This window comes from Falco rusticolus, chromosome Z (assembly GCF_015220075.1).
Source record: "Falco rusticolus isolate bFalRus1 chromosome Z, bFalRus1.pri, whole genome shotgun sequence".
Lineage (NCBI taxonomy): Eukaryota > Metazoa > Chordata > Aves > Falconiformes > Falconidae > Falco > Falco rusticolus.
The window spans coordinates 21438813-21462076 of record NC_051210.1 but is presented as its reverse complement, the minus strand read 5'-3'; positions in this window follow the sequence as shown (position 1 = coordinate 21462076).

Here is a 23264-nt window from a genome sequence, read left to right as displayed (position 1 = left end):
ATGCAGTTGAGGCTAACCCCTGCCCACAGGGGCATGCACACTTTCCCTGTCTCCACATGTGAAGTTAATGATGTAGAGGCAGAGCAGGAGATGAAAAAGTCCCAGTGGCAACAGAGCACTATGGACAGTGCTTTTCTTGGCAATGAAGGAGCTGAGAAGTGGGAAGTTTGAAGTGCATCATGGCTGTACTGCAGAAAGCAGATGTGGAGATAGCTCACAGCAGGGATGAAATTCCTTTCCACTCATCTTTGCTGCACATAGCATATGACAGCTGGTCTGCCAAGTCCTATAGATGTCTGTGTGTTCTCAGTCTCAAGTTTGAAAAAGTTACACAATGGTGCGCAGATGAAATTTGAGGGTAGGCAGTGTTCACCATCCACAAGAGCTTCACGAAGCATTTTTCAGTGAATAGTCCCCTTCACTGAGTCCTATTCTGAACATGAGAAGTTGTAATTACCTCCATCTCTGTTCTTTTCATCTAGCTTAAAGAGCTGCAACAGTTTCTACAAAACCTCTGTCTGAATTAGAGAGTACAGGATTTATAGCTATTTTATCAGTTTTAATAACATACTGTGGAGCTGTTGCAGGTAAATTCTGTCTTTTTTATATTAGTCTACTTTTATTCCTGGGGAGCAAGTCTGACAGAGAACCACCAAACTGAGGACTGTTGGATTAACACATTCACTATTGCGACCAAACTGGAGAATCAAGGTGGTCCCAATTAAATATAAAATAGTCCTCCACTCCATAAGGAGATATGTCAGCTATATGATTTGAAATTAGGAGTGCACCAGGCCATACTTTTATGCTTTTTAGGAAGGATATACTGTTTTAAAGTAGCGTGAAAATCACATCCACATATGAATTGTAGCCTTCAAATTCCTGGAGTTCACCAGCACACCCACCTGCCAGTAGAGTAAGGAATAATACAGTAACAAATAATAAAAGTCAATAGAGGAAAAAGCATCAAAATATGGAAAAGTAGCAGTCCTGCCCATCCTCAGCTGAAGATCCACATGCATTGCAAAGGGGTTGCTTTATGAAAGAAAATTAGGGGATTTTTACATCCTCAATTTTATCATGATATGTAACTGAATTTGTTCCTTTGCCAAGAATCCAGGTAAGGAGGTCTTTTCAGCAGGAATGAAAGTGAGCATAATTTTAAAAGCAAGCCTTTAAAGGTGTATGCAGCTTGCTTGGCATCATTTGTTCTCCCTGGATAACCTTCATTTTCACTATAAATTACCCTTCTCACTTCACAAATGGTGACTATCACAGAGTGGAGGGGAATTGAGGAATTATGCACACCCAGCTGCTATGTTAATTGTGTGCTGTTTGTTCAACAGCAGCATTAGGAATATAAAACCCTCCTCACTAGTTCTCTGAAAGCCTTTACAAATAATAGCACTTATGTAAAACTTAAGGTCTGAATATTCTGTGTTTTCAAGTAACTGGATATTATCATATTAAAACCATTACTAACCCAGCGCCTGAATATTTGTTCTGAATTCTGTCAATACTCTAATGGCAGTAGTCTTGGAAACTACACATCTGCCACAGGATTAATTACACGCATAAACCATTATCATTGCCCTACATCTCCTATGAGGTAGAGAGGCTGCTGGAATGATTAATAGCCCTGTATGACATATGAAGGAATAAATGTAAATGTTACCCAGTGGATAGAATGATCTGTTTCTGACTCATATTGGAACAAGTTTAAGGACCTTACTGGTGCAACATTATTCTTTAAGGTCTGCAGGCAATGTTAAAAAAACCCCTTATCCACAATCCTGCAAAATCTGCTGTACAGTTGAAAGAACTCCTATCTGCCATGGAATTTTGAAATATTTTAAACATGGATGTGTGTGTGTGTGTGTGTGTGCACGTGCTCACAGATACATGGGCGTATTAAACAGATTCCATACTTGGTGAGTCACCTTTCCTGCTTATTGTAAATAGTGGTGACTTTTCTTGGGCCAAGTGTTAGGTCTAGGCCATTAGAAACTTCTGAATTTTGACTTAGAGTCAGTCTTCAGGCACAACAGGGAGAAAACATTTCCTTTTTATTATACATCAGGAAGGCATAGGTTCAGTGGTGACAGAAAAGAAAGAAAACTGGAGCAAATATTTCAAAGACAGCCCATTGTTTACAAGTAAAATTAACAGAGAAGAGTTCAAAGGTGACATACCAGTATGCAATTAAGGCCATGGGCAGACCCAAGGAAGCAATTAGGTGAGAATTATAACAAATGTAAACTGGAGCTAATCTATTGATCATGTCACTTCGTCATGGTTCATTATTTCTTTAGACATCCCTTAATAAAGACCCCAAGTGGTCTTCCATACCCTTGTCACTGAAATCTGAAATACTAGGTTACAAAGGCTGAGCCCTTTGTTCATCCTAAACCATTTGTTTCTATTCCTGCCAACTCATGCTTCCTTCCTTTGGAGGATCACATCCTACATGTGGAACTGAGAGCTGCAGATAGTCATCGACACTGCAAAGCTATCTGCCTTCCGCTGCCTTAGAACAGGAATGTGTTCATCAGCCAATTAAATTTCAGACTGATTTTGTAATTTACTCTCACATCGATATAAAATTATACACCTTTGTCCCCAAAGGGGACACAACTTGTATGTAAGCCAGCAAGCAGCTGCTGCAGGGTGCCCATCACAAAGGTAATAGCAGTGAAGATGGAGGCAGTTGAGACTGACTGATAATTCTAATGACATGATAGGATAAGGAACTGAACATTTACCCTAAGTGGATGCTCTGGTGCCATAACATGTTGCATTTCCCACCTTGTGAATTAAGACAAAACACAGTGATAGTTTGTAGCAGGGTACACAGGAAGGATTGCCCAGGCTGCCTTCCAGTGCAGATGGGAAGTCCACAAGGGAATGGGAAGGTGGAGAAACAGTCTTCTACCTTGGTAAGGTAGATGCAAAAGAGGGTAGTGGGGACAGCAAGTTAATACTAAATGCCTCCCAAATATCCTGCAGAGACTCTTGATGCAGCACTGATGCCTCCATATTTCTTATTTACCCATAGCCACATGTGACATTATGGTGTCCTCCTGGACTCCTTTTTTCCCATTAAGATGTGGAAATAAACAATGTGCATTGCTCTCTTACATTTAAATGCTCGAATTCTAACACCACATATTCTAGTTGCTGTGGACAAGGTGGAAATCTGAGCATGATTTAAGTCACTGTATAATGTACTTGGGCTCCTAGCACCTCAAGGCAGTCAACAAAGCCTTGCCACAAAAGGGGACACTGTATTCGTTTTCCACACTTTGTTAGTCCATAGGTGAGTGTGTACAGCTGATGTCAGAGGTTTGCAGCCTTGTATTAAAGGTTGAAGTCCTGGATTTAATTCACTTGTTTCTCCCAGAGGCTGTGATGCCACAGAGATGTTACCGCTGGGCTACAGACTACTTTTCTCCCCAGGGTACACTGTCACAGGGAGTTTTTGAATTATTATCTGCTTTGCTTTCTCTCCTGTTGACCCTATACATCTGATCCTGCTCTTACATAAGAGCCCTACTTTATCAAAGGATAAATTTGTGTGACTCATATTTCTCATTTATGAGGCTACTGTTGCTATTCCAGAAAGTCTGGCTCTGTACCTCTGAAAGGTATGAAGAGACCAAACACTCAGGTCAACATTATAGACCTTTGCAAACAGACCTGTATTTAGTTTTTCCTATTGACTATATCTGGATTTTCAGCATCTCTCAACTTACCCATCTCATGGATAACCCATATGGCTCAGGCGCCTAGTTATTGGGACTCACAACACACCAGATGTGTTGTTGCAACACAACTCTGGGGGCTGTGTCATGTCTTTTAAGTGTCTAAATGTCTCTCAGTGCAGGGGCCTGTGCTCCAATTATTTCTGCAGGCCTCAAAAGTGTTGCAGTGATGCTCACAGAAAAAGAGTCCTGCAGCCTACTGTAGAAGAATGGCTGCAGAAGTGTGGCCTTAGAATCTCTGAAGATCTGCACAATGCAGGCCTGGTATTAGGATAGGCCTGTAACCAGAATTGTACTGAAGTTGCTGTGCTGAAGTTAACAAGAAAGGCAGCCTTGAGCTACTCTTGAATCCTGAGACCAAGTAATTATGTTGTGCCAACAGGCCGTGGCTGTAACAAGCTACAGCTGCTGGGACAGCAGGTGCAGGGCCAAGAAAGGTAGGGACCGGTATGGGAAAATAGGGAGTAACAAACTGCAAGGCTGAAGCACAGCAACACAATTAGCTAAATGGATAGAATGCTTATTTAGTCATGATAATTAGGGGTGTGAGAACCGCACGCGCTTAGAGACTACTAACCAATTATATTTCTGCTTTATGAATATGCATGTGTATCGATTCTATACAAGTAGTGTTAGAAACTAATAAAGTTGAGCAAGATGCATAACTCATATTGAGCGTCTTCTTGACTCCGGTGAACCCTTCTTCCAACAGCCTACCTCATAAGATATTTGTCAGTTTACCAAAAGACAGCAAGCATAGCTTTTAGACAAAGTCCACATTAACATTTTGGGCACTTAATTTACCCCAATCCAATCTACTTTAGGTCACTAAACTCCTATAATCTAAATAAGAAAAATGTTAAGTATATTACAGAAAGGTTGTTGTTAATATAAATGTGCCTATTTGAGGAATGTGTAATGATATTATAGTAGTGATGAGGTGTAGAAAGTGTAAAGGGAGTTTGTCATTAATAACAGCAGAGATTACCAAATTAAGATAAATACAAACTTCTAGATAAGTTTCATGGTACTAGCAACATACAATATAAACAAGAAGTCTTGTGATAGTGTATAATGACCACTATTATCCTAATCAGCACAATTGCACTCATCATTAAAATTTAATTAAGGTTTTCTCCTTGCTCTGTGTAATTATTAGAGAAGCTTGTGGTGAAGTCTAATTGCCCTATCATAACAGAAAAGAGAAGTCCCTTTGTCCAACAAACAAGTTTTTCTTTAAAGCAAAAATATTACATAACAATGACTTTTCAGAAAGAATTCAGTCTCTGAAAGATGTAACTATGGTGCTGGAAGGGGAGGAACAACTACTGTAGGCTTAGCAGATTCTGTGCAAGTTCTAAGTTTTCTTCTTTCTTCTTAGCAGGAAAAGCACAAGGGGAAAAAAAATGACTGCCATGAATGAGAGACACCCTAACTTCCATGACTCTTGGAGAAGAAATAAACTGCCCTATGTAAATGAGGAGACAAGGCAGCTCTGCTCCCTGCTCCCTGACTAGATAGCAAAGTGGGATCTCTTTTGCATTCCTGAGTGCCAGCTGTGGATGGACCTTCTTACATCCCACCAAATAGTGCACAGAATTTGCTTTAGATAAAAAAGGCACCGCTGGGAAAAGTTCACCAAGTTTGAGTCGAACATTGCTTTTACCAACAGGCAGTTGATATTTTATTTCTCTCCCCGCTCCCCCCCCCCCCCCGCCCCCGCCTATAATTTTAGAGTGAGGTAAATCTAATGCACAGTGCTTATCTTCCTATAAGAAATTAGATGGAGATCTAAGTTACCACTGCTCTTAGTCCACAGTCACCTCATTGCTACCCTTCGATGCTTTTCCATACTACATCTTTACAGGAAAGTACTTTTGTTTTACAGTGTTAAGCAAAGCATCTTTGTTTTGTGAAGAAATACCCCAAGAAAATATTTTGGGTCATGATGTTGATTTCTTCTTGTTGTTATTCTACAATTGCAGAATGATACATTAACATTCATGCTCTTGCAGAACACTTGGTGTAGGATAGTGAGTGTAAGAGTGTGTAAGAAACGCAGAGCTGAAGTCCACCAATATCTGGAATGTTATGTGTTCCAAAATGACTTTTGTTTTTCTTGCTTTCCAAAACAATGTAATCTTATAAGTGCAGTCCAATTTAGGAGATGTATTAGATCATACAATTTTGATAATAAATGTAATTTAATCCTGTTTGCTGTTGAAAGTCGTAGAAAAAAGTAAAAAGACCTCTCTGGATATGGTTTTGGAGACTCTAGAAAGAAGTATATTTGTATTATTCTCTGAAATAATTAGAAATTCACACGGTCCCTTTTTATTAATAATCAGTAAAATGTAATCCTTACAAACTAATTACACTTACATAAAGCCCTTAGGCATCTCTACTTGCATTATATGGTGCTTCAAAATCCGCTTACGATTCAACCTGTGTTTCAAAGTGGAGTTATCATATGATGTAAAGCAAAGTTACATGTCTTTGTTCTGGCTGTTTGGTAAAGAAAATACTACATAATGGAAAACTTGATCTTAGGGTGTCTTTTGAATGTGCTATATACATTCATCTACTGTATCATATATAAGAAAATGTATGTAATGAAATAATTATTCCTCATCAGATTAAGTCTGATGCAACAATCCAAGAAGTTGGGGGTGGGGGGAGTGGGGGACAGAGGAAGAAGGATGTGCTTTATAATTACTCTGTGCTCTAAAATTCTCTGTGTCTAAATTTAAGACTCAGCATGTTCAGGGAGTTAATGTGATGGACACCTCACTCAGCAGCCTACCCTTCTCCCACAAAACATGCAAGTTATATGTAAGTCCCACTGCTTTACATCCCACTGACTCCAAATATGTACAAGTGCAACTTAAAGTCCCTGCTGAAATCCTGTTAAGTCAGCGACAAATAAGCAGCACTTACAGTTGACCTCTCTCAATTTTTTGCTTGTCTATGGCTATAATTAAGCCCATGTTTAAATCTTTGCAGAATCTTTTTTTCCCTTGACAAGCAACGTTTTTTTTCATCCCCATCTGGCTATCTGTTGCAGGAACAAGCAAGGGTCCCTGAAAAATAGGCTTGAGTTTACTGCAAAAGCAGGGCAGCTGCATTTGGAAAGTCTGCAAGTGAGCTGGAGAATGAAGTTTTTCAGGAAAGGATTCAAAACACAGGACATATTTGTCTCAAGTAGAAGACAGCATCCAGAAAGGAAGAAGAGCTATGTGGCTTCATCTGCTTGGCAGACTGACGGTTGTTTTTCTACACACAGCTTGAACCTGGGAATTCACTTAGTCTGAACTGTTGATGTCCTTAGTTGCCTAACTTTTGCATATTGTATGACATACTTCATGGTTTAAGAGACATAATAATTTGATATCTAAATATTTTTGTTTACAAAAGATAAAGAATGATGATATTAAATGACAGAGGTGTAGCGAGGACAACTATGTTGATGTTCAAGAGGATGCAACGAGAGTGCCAGGTGCTGTGTTGGTGGCAACCATAAGATCAGATGGCAAAATTAGGCTTTCTGAATGAACAATCTGAAGTATACCTTTGCAGTTTGAGAAAAGCAAACAATATGTAGTAACATCATAAATAATCTGTCTTTTAACCAAATAATTTCAGGCCAAGTTTCATAACATATTTACAGATAAAAATATTTAAAATAAGTTTTTTTCAGATATAAAAATATTAGTTGGTCTGCTTTATAAAAACATGTCTATACAGTCTCATTAATGTCAAACACATTCATTGTTGTTTTACACACAGTGGTATCAACTGTGTGTGGCTGTGGGGGTATCAGCTGTATATCTGTGTAGGTGAACAAATTGGAGATACTGAGGTCAATTTGGCAGAGAAAGTAGTTGCAATGTATGTATTTGAATGCCCAATGAGTCTAGTCTGTCTAGCCTTTTCCTACTATTTGTCTTTTGATTAAGATCTTTGTTTTTAAAAACTTACACCTTATTATTTTTTACAGATATTGAACTGGGTAAAAATGTTAGACATGATAGGCCGCTGTCACTTTCCAAGCTATTTTCCCAATATGAACTCACTGTATTATTTTTTCTCCAATATTTTTCCCATCAATTTATGTTTCAGAATAATCTGTGTTTCAGATAAGCTAAATAAAAGAAATTACATGAGTTTGTAGACCTGTAAAGATAAGCATTTCAAGCTGTCTGAAACGTGAAAATATTAAGCTACATGACTGGATACTATAAAAAGTATAAACGAGGTAATCAGAGATGAGACCAACTTCTGTATGAATACATCCAGAGTAGACTAAGAAGAACTAGAATTTGTTACCGCAAAAGGGTAACAACTGATTGTGAAATGTGACAGAAGCCTCTGAAATGCTGGCATTAAGTGATGATTCACATTTAACACAACATAAGATGAGCTACCACTCAAGGAAAACTATAAGGCAGAAGGCTTCAAGCTGAAAAAAGGTGTGAAAAGCAGTGGAAGTTATGAATACTACTAATTTTAAATGACAAAAATGTTAAGGTATGCCATATGAACATGAAACAATTAGATACATTCCTGGTAGAGGGATCCACCAAGGATACATATGCATAATAGGTGGTTATGTACAATGGTCCACGTCCCTGCATCAGCAAGCTGACAACAAATACAAGGAAGAACTATGGCAGCCTCTCATACTCCTCCCCTTAACAAATGTAACTGGCCATGATTAGTAATAGAAAATGGACCTAAAAAGAGCCTGATGGCATTAATGTATTCTCATAACTGAAGAACTCTGACCTATAAATTTCTCAGACAAAGTACAAAAAGAGTCTTGATTATGAAACGAAGAGTTCCAGTGTATTGTACAAACAGGTTAAGGTCTGTTAACATCTAAAAATATGAACATTTTAATAAAATCAGAAAGTGTTGTACCTTGCTGGCAAAACGTACAAGTAACAGAGGCATCAAATACATGATTATTTTAGTACAGGTTATTTTTGCATCTCCTTCTGGACACTGGGTTTTACATTTTTTACATTCTTCTGAGGTCCTTTCAGTTCTCATATATGAGTATTTTGTTCCACAGCAGCTATTGAAAACACAAATCCATCTGCATCTTTCTTTTGTTACAGAATGTTTTTGTATTAACTGTGCAGACATGCAGGTCCAAAAGAACGGTGAACTGAAAATGAGTGATATCAGGCTCATTCAAACTGAAAATACAAAGATCTCTTACAACTTACCATAGGGGAGACACATCTTTGATCCTGAGTGCTGTTTTCTGAAGTAACTTTTAGGGCATAGTGTGGCTTATCTTTTGTTAGGTTGCACAGTTTTTCATGCAATGATGCCCCAACCTGTTTGAAGCCTCTAGTAAAAAATGCTCAAATACAGTACAATAATGACATTGGTAATGGTTTGTTAGTGTCATGAAAACATCATGGGTTCAAAAATGAGGTATACATTAATTCTTATTAGCATTAGCTAAATATATAGCTTTTTAAAAAAATGAGGATATGAGTACTCAGCTTTTAAAATTACATTTTCTAATCCCAGTTATACCTGCAAAATCAATTTCACTTTTCTGAATGTAAACACACATGCAAGTTTGTATTCTAAGTCATATTATAACCTAATTTGCTATAAACTTCATATCCCTTAATTAAAAAAATAAATATCCTATTGACTTTGAAATGACTGTGTACCTACCATGCAGACAGATTGTGCAGATCATTTGAGAGTGACATGAGTGTCATGGAATCTAAATCCAAACCAAATAAAACCAAAAAAACCCACCACCAAAACCACAAAAAGAAAGGAGGAAAATAAACTAGAATGTCCTTCCAGGCATCTGCTCACATACTCTCACATTGAGATTTGGAAAAATAAAATTACTATGTTGAAATAAAAGGTAGAAATCAAGGGTTGTTTACTACCATATGATATGTTAGAAGTCTTATGTGCATATATCAAGCATATCTGAACACAAACGGTTTAGAAAAGTACAGGCTATTCAATGGGAAGGATAGATGACAAGTGTGAAGATTTGTCAGAATTTAATAACCCTTCTCTCTAGGGTTACCAAAGAAAGAAGAGGAAAATATTTCAGACACACATGAGAATGAAGCCAGAAGGTCTGTCAGGCGTGCTACTAGCAGCTGAAAGAACATGCAAGGATGACTGATTAAAATAATTTCTCTCTTGTTCAGCAGTTTGCAGAAAGACCCAATTTAAGAAACATTACAGCACTAGGGACATGTAAGGACTGGTCCAGTACTGACAAGAAGGGTAGATCATCATGTGAAGTATTCACATTTGGGTGTTGTAAGATACTGTAAGATGGTTTACCTTGAAATATAAACCTCTGTGTAAAAAACAGCATAAATTTTGTATGCAAGAAGATGCTAAAAAGCTAATACATGCACACAGACATGTTGCAGGTAGGCCAATCCAGCCTTTGACAATTCCATCCTAACATTTATCTTGTCTAAAGGGATACATACTCACATAAAGTCTAACCATCCCATCTGAATGGGACACTCAAAAGCTAAATTTCTCACTGTTTCCATGCTGGTTTTAAGTTTATACTTTGCAAGAATTTTGTAACCTTGCACTGTTATCCTGACTGTGCCAGATATTGACAGGACAATAGCTAATGGAAATTAAACTCTATTTGCAGCAACAGGACATGAGAACAGTAAGCTCTCCATCACAGCTCGAAGCTCGCTCAGGGCCACACACTTACTTATGAAGTTTTCTCATGTAAGTAATAGAATAAAATGGTGCCATGGGCTAATGTAAAATAGTGCATGGCAATTACATGACACTGCATGCCAATGTTACCATCTAATTACCTGATAACTGAACCATTAACTTATCCCTGCAGATAACAGACATGTTTTAATAAATTTTCACAATCTTCATGAATTGTATCACAACTGCATATTTTTAAAGAGAGATTTTGTATTTGGATCATTTCTATAGTCTCTAAGCCATTTCTAAAGTTCTGATCACAAATTCAAATTGTAACATTATTAAGGCAAGATGCAAGATAAGGTTGTATATTCTGATACAGACTTGTCTAACATAATTGTGTGCTTCTCTGTCCTTTTTGTATCTTAGGTATTAATATTTTTGTACATTTGTCTATAATGGTGTTTATAGCACTTTCCTCGGGCTTTTACTGAAAAAAAACCCCAAAACTGTAGCAAATACTGCAGCATAAAGCAGACCATCTGAAGTCTGATGTAATCCTGGCTTACCTGGTCATTGTGGCCCATATTAGCAGAGAGGTCACCAGGTGCCTGGACCATGGGAGAAGAATTAGCTGTTTAAAAAAACCCCCAACCAATCAATCAAAAAACCAGCCAAAACCACTTTACTTAAAGCTGCAAGACGTTTGCATATGTAAAAACATATACATATGTTTGCATATGTAAGTGTGCATGTGTGGTTTTCCTCTGTTGACCTTCAAAATAAGTACAGGTAAGCCCAAAATGACAGCAAAGTTAAGTTTAAACTAAAACGGCTGCTTTTTAATTTTAGAATCCATTTGAAATAGAGGAATTTGTGTCATGTTCCTACATCTCAATGAGTTGCTGAACTGCAGAATCCTCATGAACCAACACTCCCCAGGACATGGACACATAACGGAGATTGAGAGCTGTTAGCCCCACTAGTATCAGCAAGCATGCACCTCACAGCTATATTCTTTTTTACTCACACAGTCCTCTTTCTGCCATCTGTTCAATACAAAGTGGAATAAATCCCTTTTCATGTGTGTTAACAGTATCCCTGGATCAGCATTCAAAAAAAAAAAAAGAAAAAGAAAAAAATATTATAAAGATGTAATATTAAAACAAAGCTGTAACACAGCGTGAATTACAATTTATTCATCTGAGTGGTTAAGATTGTGAAATTTTAATGGCACCACTGGCTGATCTTTGGTGAGGGAAGTGTATGTATTTACCACTGAAAACAAATACAACTGTTATGGTTTTTTTCTTTAACTATATTTTAACAGAAGAAATTTGCTTTCCAGAAAATATATATGAAAAATTAAGACCGCTGTTAAGTAACTGATGAATAGAAGAAAAAACCCTGTTAACTCCAAATGTAAACACAGACTTTCAGGTAGTCAATTGGACTGACATCACTGCTAAAAACTTGAAATTTATATATACAGGTATATAAAGAAAGCCATTTAAAAGAAAGTCAAGTACTGTTTCAAAATGTCACAGACCTGACTTGCACATAATTATGCTACCATTAGCAAACCCAGTACTATTATGTATATTTCCTTGCCTATTTGCTCAGTTCAGAACTGTTAAGAATATATTTTCTTCCATAGTTTCTCTCAAAGGCTAGTGACAAAACTCTCTTTGACTTCAGTGGCAGCAACATGCCTATAGCTGTAAACTTTTACAACTTATATATTGCCAGTAAGTAAGGCTGAAGTTAGATACAAAATCATATTTAATGTCCTTAGTGTGTAGCTGACAATGTGTTAGGACTTGCAGTAGAGTACCATGATGATGGGTACTAAGTAAGAGATCTGTACTGTCAGCATGTATATTACAAACTCTATTGAATTGTAATGTAAATTCTATTGAAAGAGTGAGAATGATCCATTTGTATATCAAAGGAGTCTTAGGGGTTTTTTTTCAGTTTGGATTTTGGGCATGCAGAGGAGATTGCCCATACAGAAGCCAACACAAGGTTTATAGAGTCCACTATATGCTGGGATGTGATTTTTTAGAGCCCCTTAACGTACTTGGTTAAGCCATTAAAAATCTTAGCTAATTGGCTCGCTATTAAGTTTCATTGTTGGAACTGAGCATTTTGCTGTGAACTAGGACACAGAGTAACAGAAGGCTTGTCTAAATTAGTGCTGCATTCCCCAGTCATTGCAGGAATGAAAACTGGGCGGGAGTAGGGGATAAGGGGATTGATGAATTTGCTCCTGTAAACTGTAAAGAAGTAAACAGTACTGCTTTACAGTAGGTTTGACATGGGTGCAGCACATGAAGTTGACGTCTTTGTGTTGGAACAGAATGTCGTATCTCCAACACTTCAAGGTTGCTTCACAAAGTATGAGGAAATCTAGTTCCCAAAATAAACACTTTTCTTATTTTCTGATGAATCTCTGTGATATACCCTTTGACCTGTAACACTTAGGATGTTTCTGCAAACCTCCGTAAGTCTGCAATCTGAAAAAGCCTGGTGTGGTTGCTCGTGAGATCACCGTATGGGCTGTTACAGGAACTAGAGTAACAACTTGGGGTCAAACCCATACAATAGTTTGAGTTGTTTGCATGCGGAGGAACTGGCTGTGTTTCATGTGCATAGCACAGAGGTCAGCTGTCTGTAAGTGACAAGGTCAAATGCTGACCTTTCCATTTCATAGGAAATTCTGCATCAGGAAGGAGAGCAGGAGGGAGAAGGGAATTGTCCCACCCTGAAACACACAGGATAGGTTTGAGGCTTTCTCACAGAAGGGAAAAAAACCCAATACTTCAAAAATAGTCTATGGAATTTCAAACTGAACCTAACCCTGGAAACTGAAGTGCAAGGCTCTTAGCTCTCCCTTTTAGCAGATTTATGAGAAACTCAGAATGCAGAAACCTTTCCTGTCATTGTCAAGCTGAAACTTTTGGCACTGGACAGCGTAAGTCTTTCCAGGATCTTAAAGCCATTGCAGGATTGCCAGGGCATGCAGAGCAGGCTTCATCATGGGTGACAACATAATTAACCTGAAATATATGGGAAACACAAAGATCCTCCAATCTGTTATGTCACAACTATGTCAAAAAGGACACTTTAGCCATCATTTACAATGTGATGAGTATTGTTTCACAGGAAAATTATTGGCTGATATTGTGTTACTTGTCATTTAAAGTATATTTTAAAATCAGTTCAGGATAGTTCAGGTTGGCAGAGATGGGTCAGATCTGTTAAACCAATCCTAGAAAACTCTGTCCTGTCTTTTAGAAAGGGGCTGAACATCTTGCTTCAGCTGTGGCTGCTTTTCAGCGGTCAGCAGTGTTAGGTCTATTACATCCTTACCTGATTCTGGGTAAGCCAGCGGCTCCTGTTTTCATTTTCATGGTAAGAAATGGGTTTAAGAATATTTATGTGCCCTAAGGAAGGGGTTTGATGTTGACTTCAATTTTATGTTATAGAGGTCTGAGCTTTAGATAATGCTAAATTCTGAATATGTAATTCTGCTCACACTTTTAATTTTTTTAAATTGATCTAGTTAGATTCAGATAAGTTTTTGGGTGTCTTTTGGGGTGGGTTTCAAAGCATATGATTGAAATGATACTCTTTTAATGATACCTTTTGTCATTTTGTAGCCAATTACAGACACAGTCAACTGATTACATCTGAGACATTTCATTTTATGTTTATGATTCAATTTGCTTTTGCTTTGTGTTTTGGAACATCTCTTACACAGTCTATCAGTGCTTGTATCAGTTCACTCTACAACTATTCCACACCACCACAGCAAGAAATAGATTGTAAAGAAAACGTATACAAACCAGTGCCAATAAGGCCACCAGTGTATGCTACAAGATCTTACTGCATCAGAAGGTGGAAAGGAGACTGGTCAAACCATTATACGAATACAGCTGGTGCTTCACACAGCTGGGAATCGTTTAGCTGAAGAGATTATGGAAAGAGATGCATTTTCCAGACTGCGGAATGTTCTGCTCTTACCTTCATCTTGGGTTGGTGAAACACACACAGAAGCTACGTTCAGAACCAAAAAACCCTTCAGTCGATTGAAGGATGACAAACAGACAAGATCTTTCTGTTGTGAATTTTTAACAGAAAGTCAATTTCTAAGTAGTAACCAAATTAAATGTGAATTAGTATATATTCATTTGGTATACCATATTCAAGTGTTTACTCAGTCAGGCAAAAATATCAACACCATGTGATTTATTTAATCATAGTCAAGTAACATACATAGAGGAAATGTTGAGTGCCAAGTATACAGAAGGTTTCATGGGGTACATTTTCAGAGTAAATTAGAATAATGAATATGTTAAAGGAGATCATGATCTGCTCAGCAATATTCCATAGTCAGGAAAAAAGGCTAAATTCATCTGCTAAATTATTCATTGCAAATTATTCGCTTAACTCTAATTGTGTTGATTAGTACTTATCAGATCTGAAATGAGAACAGCAAAAAGCCAAGGCATTAGACAAGGAAGGTGGATAAAACCAATATTATTGCCATATATTTGATTCACAATACATGTCTGTCACCTGAAGGCCACGGTGGTGTTCCCCCTGCACACTCTTTGCAGAAGGAGGTGACCAACTGCCTTTAATCAGTAAGAGAGTCTGCTACACCCAGCAATAGAAAAAAATCCTCTCACTGCGGAGGGTCATATCTGACAATTATTTTCCAAGGCTTGCCTTAGGCTGGAATCTATTTTCCCTCATCCTCCTCTCTGTGCTATATGAAAATCGTGTTGGTTATCAGAGGTTTGCCCCTCCCCTCCTTCTCTTCCCAGACTTCAAGCTTGAGACAAAGGATCTCCTCTACTATTACTGACCCTGGCCAGGAAGGGGAAAAACCTCTGAAGGTGTCTTCTTTCCATGTCTGAGAAGAACAGAAAGAGTGAAAATTTTCGAAATCTGTAAAATTCCTAAAAATCTAGTGATTTCCATAGAGGAACCAGCTCAGACTTAATTAACGGAGAGAGGATGCCTGAGAGTTGTGCTGGAACTGATGGGTAGAAAGGCAGAAACACACATGGTCTCCTGTCAAAAGGTTTTTTTCTCCGACATATATAAGCAACGTAATACACTTTACTCAGACACACCCAGTAGGTTAGATATATTCTGGCTCACTTCTCTGAGAAAGTTTCCTTTCCATTCTCCCTTCCTCCTCTGTCCACCATGCAAGGGAATAAATCTGTATTTCGGTCTCATTCTAACTCTTATTCTAACAAATTTTCTCCTTCTTCCCCTACTCGTCCTGCCTCTCCTAGTCCCTGCTAGACCTCCTGTTTTCTGCAATTCCCTACTGTACACCCCTTCCCTCTCCACAGCTGCCCGCTCCAAGATGTACATAACTGTTCAAGTAAGACTGTGCCATTCTGCTCAGTGGCTCAAACATGAGCAACTTCAAAAACCTAAGGAATCCAACCTGATGGTGTTCAACACAGTTTCTGGCATAAGGACTTTGCAGCATAATCTACACAAACACTCTCAAAATTCAGTTATTGACTTTCTTGGATTCCCAGGCTCATGGGTAGGGGCTTCCAGAAAATGATCTCCAAAAAAAAAGTGCTTACTCTGCACCATACAGAATTTTGCTACAGACAGACTAATGACTGTCTCTCAGCCTATATTCCAGACTTTATCATCATGATGCTGTTATCAAATAAGTCAGTAGTGAGCCAGGAAGCTTGGAGTGCATTAAAACTATAGCGCTCTCTCTCTCTCCATGGTAATGTGTCGCATGTGAGATAGGCTAACAGACTCAGAGTGAGAGATGCTGGAAATATGAAATAGGTACTGGTGGGCAGGAAGCTTATTTCTATGTTCTAGCAAAGTCTACAGGTTTGGAGTTTTTAGTTACTTAAGCGGCCTTGACAAATGTGTAAATTGCAACTTTTTCCAAGATCATGCTTCCCCAGAGTAACTAGGTCCAAATCTGCTGTTCTCTAGTATAATTATGTTTATTAAGTCCCAGTTCATTTCCTGTTTTCTGCACAAATAAAGCATTATTTGGTTATACAGTAGTTTGTTTGATGATTCTTCTCCAGTCTTAGATTCAAATACCAAATATTTGCCTGTAGCAAATACTTGTGGCTCTGTTTATGGTTCTGACATGAATGCATATACAGCACTGTATATTCGCAAACGTATACCCAACATACATATATTTCAAATTAATCTGTTTCATTTCTGGAAATCATGTATACATACTACTCTACTGTAATATTCTGTTGAGAAATTTTCACTGCAGTCATTAGTATGTTTTCATTGGCATTCCAAAAGGGTTTTTTATTGTAAAGCCCTCCACTGACACTCTGCTGATGCTGTCTATTATCCTTCCAGCTTTGTCTTCAGCTGAACATACTCTTTTTTTTCCCTCTTTCAAATGATTATTTGCATGAGAATTTGCATTTAAATGGATGCAGAAAGTGCATTAACACCTACACTAACAAAGCAAAAGATGCTCAGTATTTGTTACTGCCAGATATGAATTAAAATAAAAAATAAGCAATTAATGTTTCTTATAGCCATTTTCAGGTGTCTGCATTTAGGCAGACACTCTTCTTTGGAATATATTTAACACAGACTGCATAAAGCATTATGTATGTGTCAGTAGCATGATCAGAAAAAAAGAGTGATGTTCGAAGTCTGAGTCATGGATGACATCTATTTTCTGTACAGATGTACTGGATTTTTAGAATCTTAAGACTAGACGCTAGAATTCACTCTGAAATTGTTCCCAGTTTAGACCGTCATTTGTTTTGTAATAAAAACAGTTTAAATGATTTTTGAGTTTAAAAACCTAAGCCCTTAAACTATGAGTAGTGTCTGGGTTTTGTTGTGCAGATCATGGAAATTTTGCAAATAGCTTGCATATATAAAAGAGACACAGTGTGGTTTTGAACAGAACTGTTGTGACTTGCATAAAAAGTACAAATGTAAGATGTTCTTTTAGTGTTATAAGTGAGAAAAATAAATTGGACTTGGCCAAAGCATACTACTGCACAACAATGCTTTCTGTTTATTATTAATTATCTTGTGCTTACAATAGCCTTTTAAAATGTGTATTATTTATACAGTAATACATGATTTAACACAAATAATTACACAAAATATAGAATTAATTTCTAATTAACTTTCAGATCTGGTGGCTTGTAAAGCTGTTTCAGAGCAAAAGTTTCTGTTTCTCTACTGGGTCCTTGAGGGATAACAGGCGTTGTAACTACAAACATTCATTTCCAACGTTTTTTTAAAAAAATATTTTTGTAAGTATGATTAATCTAAAAATGTGGTGTTAAAGAGAAAAGAGAAAGCAAAAGGTAGGTTGGGCACCAAAAATCATTATTTGTGTTATATTTTTCTGTCTGCAGAAGAAAGGTGGAACAGAGAAATTTACCAGGGTACTGAACATAGTATGGCACTGACACCTCTGAGTCCTAAAATGCAATTATTGTTTATTGCTTAAAACTAATTTGCTATGTACTGTATGTGCTAAAGAGAAATCCATAAACATCAGAGGTAAATCACTAACAAGTATTTCTTGTTCATAATAAAAAAAAAATATATCTATATTTCTTTACCTGTTGATTTGGAATAGGTCTGAATAGAGGAAATTCATTACTTCCAATGAGATTTGCCGTGTAGCAGTGAAAGAACATGATTTCACGTATCTTAGTGTTTTCCATGTCTGTACTTAAACAAATGTAATAAATATGGCAGACTCTAAAACAAGCCCTACAAAGCCAGTAATTGACTTGCAGGTTGCAAGAGAAGCAATGATTTTTTGAATAAAGCAACCAAGTGGAATCAGAGAATATAAAAATATTCTTTTCAGGTCATGTAATGTTAAATCTTCCCCTGTAATCTTCCTTCCAGCCTGTCATACCTTCCAGGTAGCATCTAAGAGGAAAAGCAAAATAACAACAGGAGTGCTTGTGTGTGGTACCTTCATCCAAGCAGTGGAACAGATCAGGGTCCATCTGTCCAGGCAAGAGAATGATTTGGTCACAGACTCACCTCATTTACACTCACACCACTCCCATTGCCTTCAGAGGACACGCACAGAAGGCAGCCTCAGACCTGTTGGTAAGTTCCCATGCATTTGTAGAATGAGTACCAAAGTTGTCAATACATGGTGGACATGTTGCACTGGTACAAAGCAGAAACTAGCTTGACAAGCTCCCTTTTACTGCGCAGAAAAAGCAAAAGCCTCCCTTCCCACTTTGTACCAGTTTCCTTTATCTCTCTTTGAAGAGCATTTGATTTAAGCTAACCTAGATTTACTAAAATCAACAGTATTTTATATCAGAGGAAGATCTGCCTCCAATGTCTTCACTGATGTTTTAATGTCAATTTAGTTACCCTGATGAGACTTTAATGCATAGAATGCCCAGGTCTCCTGCACTCTTCCATCTTCAGAGATGCCATCATGTCAATACACTAATTTAGACTGAGAGGAGTTCTGTGTATTATTTTTAATATACATTCACAGTGTGCAGTGTAATTGCTCCTTTGGAGCTGATAATGCTTTTTTATTGCCTAAAAAACAATTTGCTGTACTGTGTGGTAATATAATCATTAGTTTATGTTGTGAATACATGTCATTATATATGGCAGGCCAAATTCTCCTGTCAGAGTTTGTATCTGTGTACAATAAAAGTACAGCCACAGAAGTAAAGGGAGTCCACCTGGTATCACCAAGACCAAATTTTGGGTTGTACATCGTGCTGGCTTCTGGGCTGTAGGAAAAGCATTGGAAACAGTGTATGTCTCCTTCCCACCTGAGTGCATGGATCCCTGGGCTAGAGCTACAGGTTGAACCCCCTCCAGCTGCCTCCCTGTGGGCTTGGTTAGAGCTTGTTTAGGTCATGTCTCACTGGGTCAAGGCCTGAGGTAGATAGGTGACAGGTTTGTGCTTGGGAACATGCAGAAGCTGAACACCTTGGGGGACTATTCCTTAAAAATTAAGTGCTGGGAGATTTCAGGGTCCCATCCAGGGGCCAGTGTGCCAGTGACATCTGAACACTGGATGTGTTCAGATGCCTGAGGGAGTCCTTCATGCTTAAGCCTTCCTTCAGATTGCATTTATTGAAAAAAATAAGGAATGAGACAGGAGTATTCCAGAGGAAAAAAAAAACCAAACAGAATTATGAAGAAGAATGTACTAGCTCATCTGAAGGTCTGATCAGAGGCAGGTCATGAATCACTGCCAAATTATTTCCAGCTTGAACTCAGCAGACCAGAGGATGAATTCATCCTCTGTTCCATTTATATTTGGGAATGAAGTGGGGATCATACATTCAAAGCAAAGAGCTTTGGCTTGTTCAGGTCTGGCAGGGAAGTGTAGATACTTGAAGGGAACTGGGAATCTTCATACTTTCCCAGTCTCATCTCAAAAGCTATTACTTTGACTTAGTACTTAGTCCACTAATTAGTACTTAACCCATTATTTTTTGGTATATTTTCCTGATACTAGAGGAGATAAAAGACCATGGCAGGAAAACTATGTATTTGCAATAGAATTTTTTAAATGTTAAATTTATAATTGAATAAGTATTTGGTTTATTTTGTTTATTTAGAAATCTATTTTGTGTTTGATTGTCACTAATTTTCCCCTCAGAATACGATGTTTTACCATAGCAATACTGTTGTACCACAATATCCAACAAAGAAACCTAAGGAATAAGCAGCTTTAGGAAACCTAAAATAAATAAACAGCAGTAGATTGCCCTAGGCACATGCTTTTACTAATTCTGGTTTGTTGTTGTTCATGTCAGTTAGGTTCAATAAACTAGCTTTCTGGTAATGCTTTGCTTTCTTGTGCGACACTTAAGAACCAGCTGACAGTTTCCTGAGTTGTCATTAGATTTTTTAGTTCCATATGGGTGTCTAATGTCCAACTTGCCTAATTCTCTTAGACTTCTTACAGCTAGTTTCAAATGAGACTTGGAACAAGGCCAATAGCAGAACCCTCTACATGTAGGTGTTACTTCTGTGTTTTGCCTCACAAAATGTTCAGAGGGAAGTTGAAAATGTTGCCTATTTTACCAGTTTGCAAAAATATGCTAATTAGATCTGGCTGAAGTGTGACAAAAATATCAGACATTAAAAAAAAAAAACCCAAAACAGGAAAGAAAGAAAGAAAGAGCGAGAGAAAGAAAAACCTATGATTGCTTTCCTAGGAGTCTTTCTTTGGGGATTAAGAAATATCTTTTAGAGTATTAGGTATTACGAAGTGAAGGCTGTTCCCATTTCCTTAAGAGTCCTCTTCCTTGGAGGCAACTGTACAAAGCTGATTTCATACTCATATGAATTCCTCTTCCAGTTGCAATTTTCCAGCCACTTTCTTCTCCTTGGATCAGAAGTCTATGAATGAAATCTCACCCACTGTAAAGTCAGCAGGAGTTTTTCAGACCTTTCAGTGGGGCCATTAAGGTCTGGTTGACTGTAAGAGAGCAACTGCGCAGCCTGGACCTGGATGAATGTTCTGAATATGTCAATTTATTTCACCCAAAACAATCCTTTTATCTCTACTCTGTTTGGACAGATTTTCACCAGAATAGATTTTTATTCCTTTCCTCAAGTCTGGAATGATATTTGCATTTATCTGCAAAATGTTGCAGAATAATTATACAAAACTGAGTGAGTGGGTGATAAAACAGCATATGAAACTCAGTGTCTATAAATGCAAAGTAATGCACATGCAGAAATCCTGATTATACATGTACAGTTACAGGTTGTTAACTGTTTCAGGAAAGAGGGCTTGTCATCACTGTGGATAGTTCTGTAAAAAGTAATTTCAATGGCAATCACAAAAAGGTGAGTATAATGTTGAGAGTTATCAGGTAAGGTCATGAAAATAAAATAGAAAAACACTTTTTGCTAATGTATAAATCCATGTTATAGACCCTTTTGGACACTGCAGAAAGTAGTTTTTTCTATCTCAGAAACCATGTAGACAAACTAATATATACATATATATATATATACACGCACACACACATATGGAAAAGCAACAAGGATTTTCAGACTGATGGTTTCTGTCCAAAGAGACAATACAGTAAGAAATTTCAGCTTGGAAAAGAGATGAGTTGGAAGGGAAAAGAGGAAAAGAAAGGCCTATGAAACCTTCAGTGGATTAAGGAGATAAACAGGGAATGTTTATTCACTATCTCACAGTATAGGGATTGGGGTACTCAATGAATTTATGAAGCAACATGTTTGACACAAACTTTTCACACAGTGCGTGGTTAGAGGGTGAAATTCTCTGGCACAGAACACTGGGGGATTGGAAAAAAAGTAATCAATTTAGACAAGGTCATACTGAATATATTCATAGATGACAGCTGCATACAACGCTTTGCTGAGGGAGTCATTGGCCTGCTGTTAGGTGGAAAAAGTTACTGCCTTTTCAAATGAGTCAAAATTAGTTAGATTAGGCAAGATTAGTGCCATAAGAAGTCTTAAAAGATCATCTTAGAGGAATCAATAGGAAATGAAACTGAATGAAAGAGAATGTGAAATTTTGTAATGGAAAGAAACTATCCAGCATCTCACAACACATGAATTGTTAATTCAGGAAAAAAGTGCATGCTACCATGTGTGGTGTTAAAAAAACAATAAATCTGCAGCAATGAGGGGGAAAAAAACCCACCAGAAAGGAAGATATTACATTGTCTTAGGAAAAGTGCAAGAAACACTGAAAGTGGTCTAATGCTATTTTAATGCACAGAATGTGTTGGATACAGTGAACAGTTCTGGCCAGCCTCTCTCATATGATAAAATACCAGCTAACAAGGGAAAAATGAGAAAGTCTAGGAAAGGGCAATGAAAATGATTATGACATAGAAAATGATCACTGAACAGTTTTATGAAAAGACCCAGGAAGAAAAGGCATAAGAGAAGCCATAATGGAGCTATGTCGTGAAAGTAATGGAAAAGGCCATCTTGCAACTCCACTTCACCAGACAACGAATCAGAATACACAGCAAATGATTAGTTCTAAATTTAAATGAATTGCTAAAAAGAGTTATTTTTCCCTTCCAGTATTTCTTAACCCACCTGATTTAAAACCATCATATGTTCAGGCAGAAGAAAAAGGGCTATGTACTGAGTGAACCAGGAGAATATTATCCAACCAACATATGCTTCTTTTTTTCTCATGTGTCCTCTTTCCAATACTGTAGTGATGTCGGAGAAGCAACTGTTTTAAAGATCTGAAGGAATAATATTCAAAGGAGCAACCTATTTTAGGATGTTTCCCCCCAGTTATCTGCTTTATAGAGAATGAAATTTTGAATGACAACAGATGCCAACTTCACAACTTAGAAGCTTCCAAAAGTAGGGACTAGTGATGCCCAGGGGTGATAAACAGAGACAGTTCTTAAATTAGGGTTGTATGGCTAGTAAACTCGACATTAGATTGCTTTGGAGGCTTCAGTTTTGTCAGCTTCAGTTTTTAAGTCTTGTAGAACCAAGTCCAGTTTGTATCCTACAGTTTCCCCAATCCACTATGACAAAAGTGTTTCATTATTCAGCTTTAACTGCTTTCTCACAGGAATTTTTCCTCTTCTCCCTTTTCCAAGTTTTGTTTGTAAAGGAATCTTCTGAAAGAATCAAAATAATTTGTTTTAAAAATAGTTAATGTCCTTCTTCCAGAATAAAAGTGATGCCCTGCTTTTAGCTTGGAAGCAACCTACCACTTGATAACATTTCACTTTGGCTGCTTCCTTTTGTATACTATCTTACATAATCTAATATTTAGAAATCTTGTTTTTG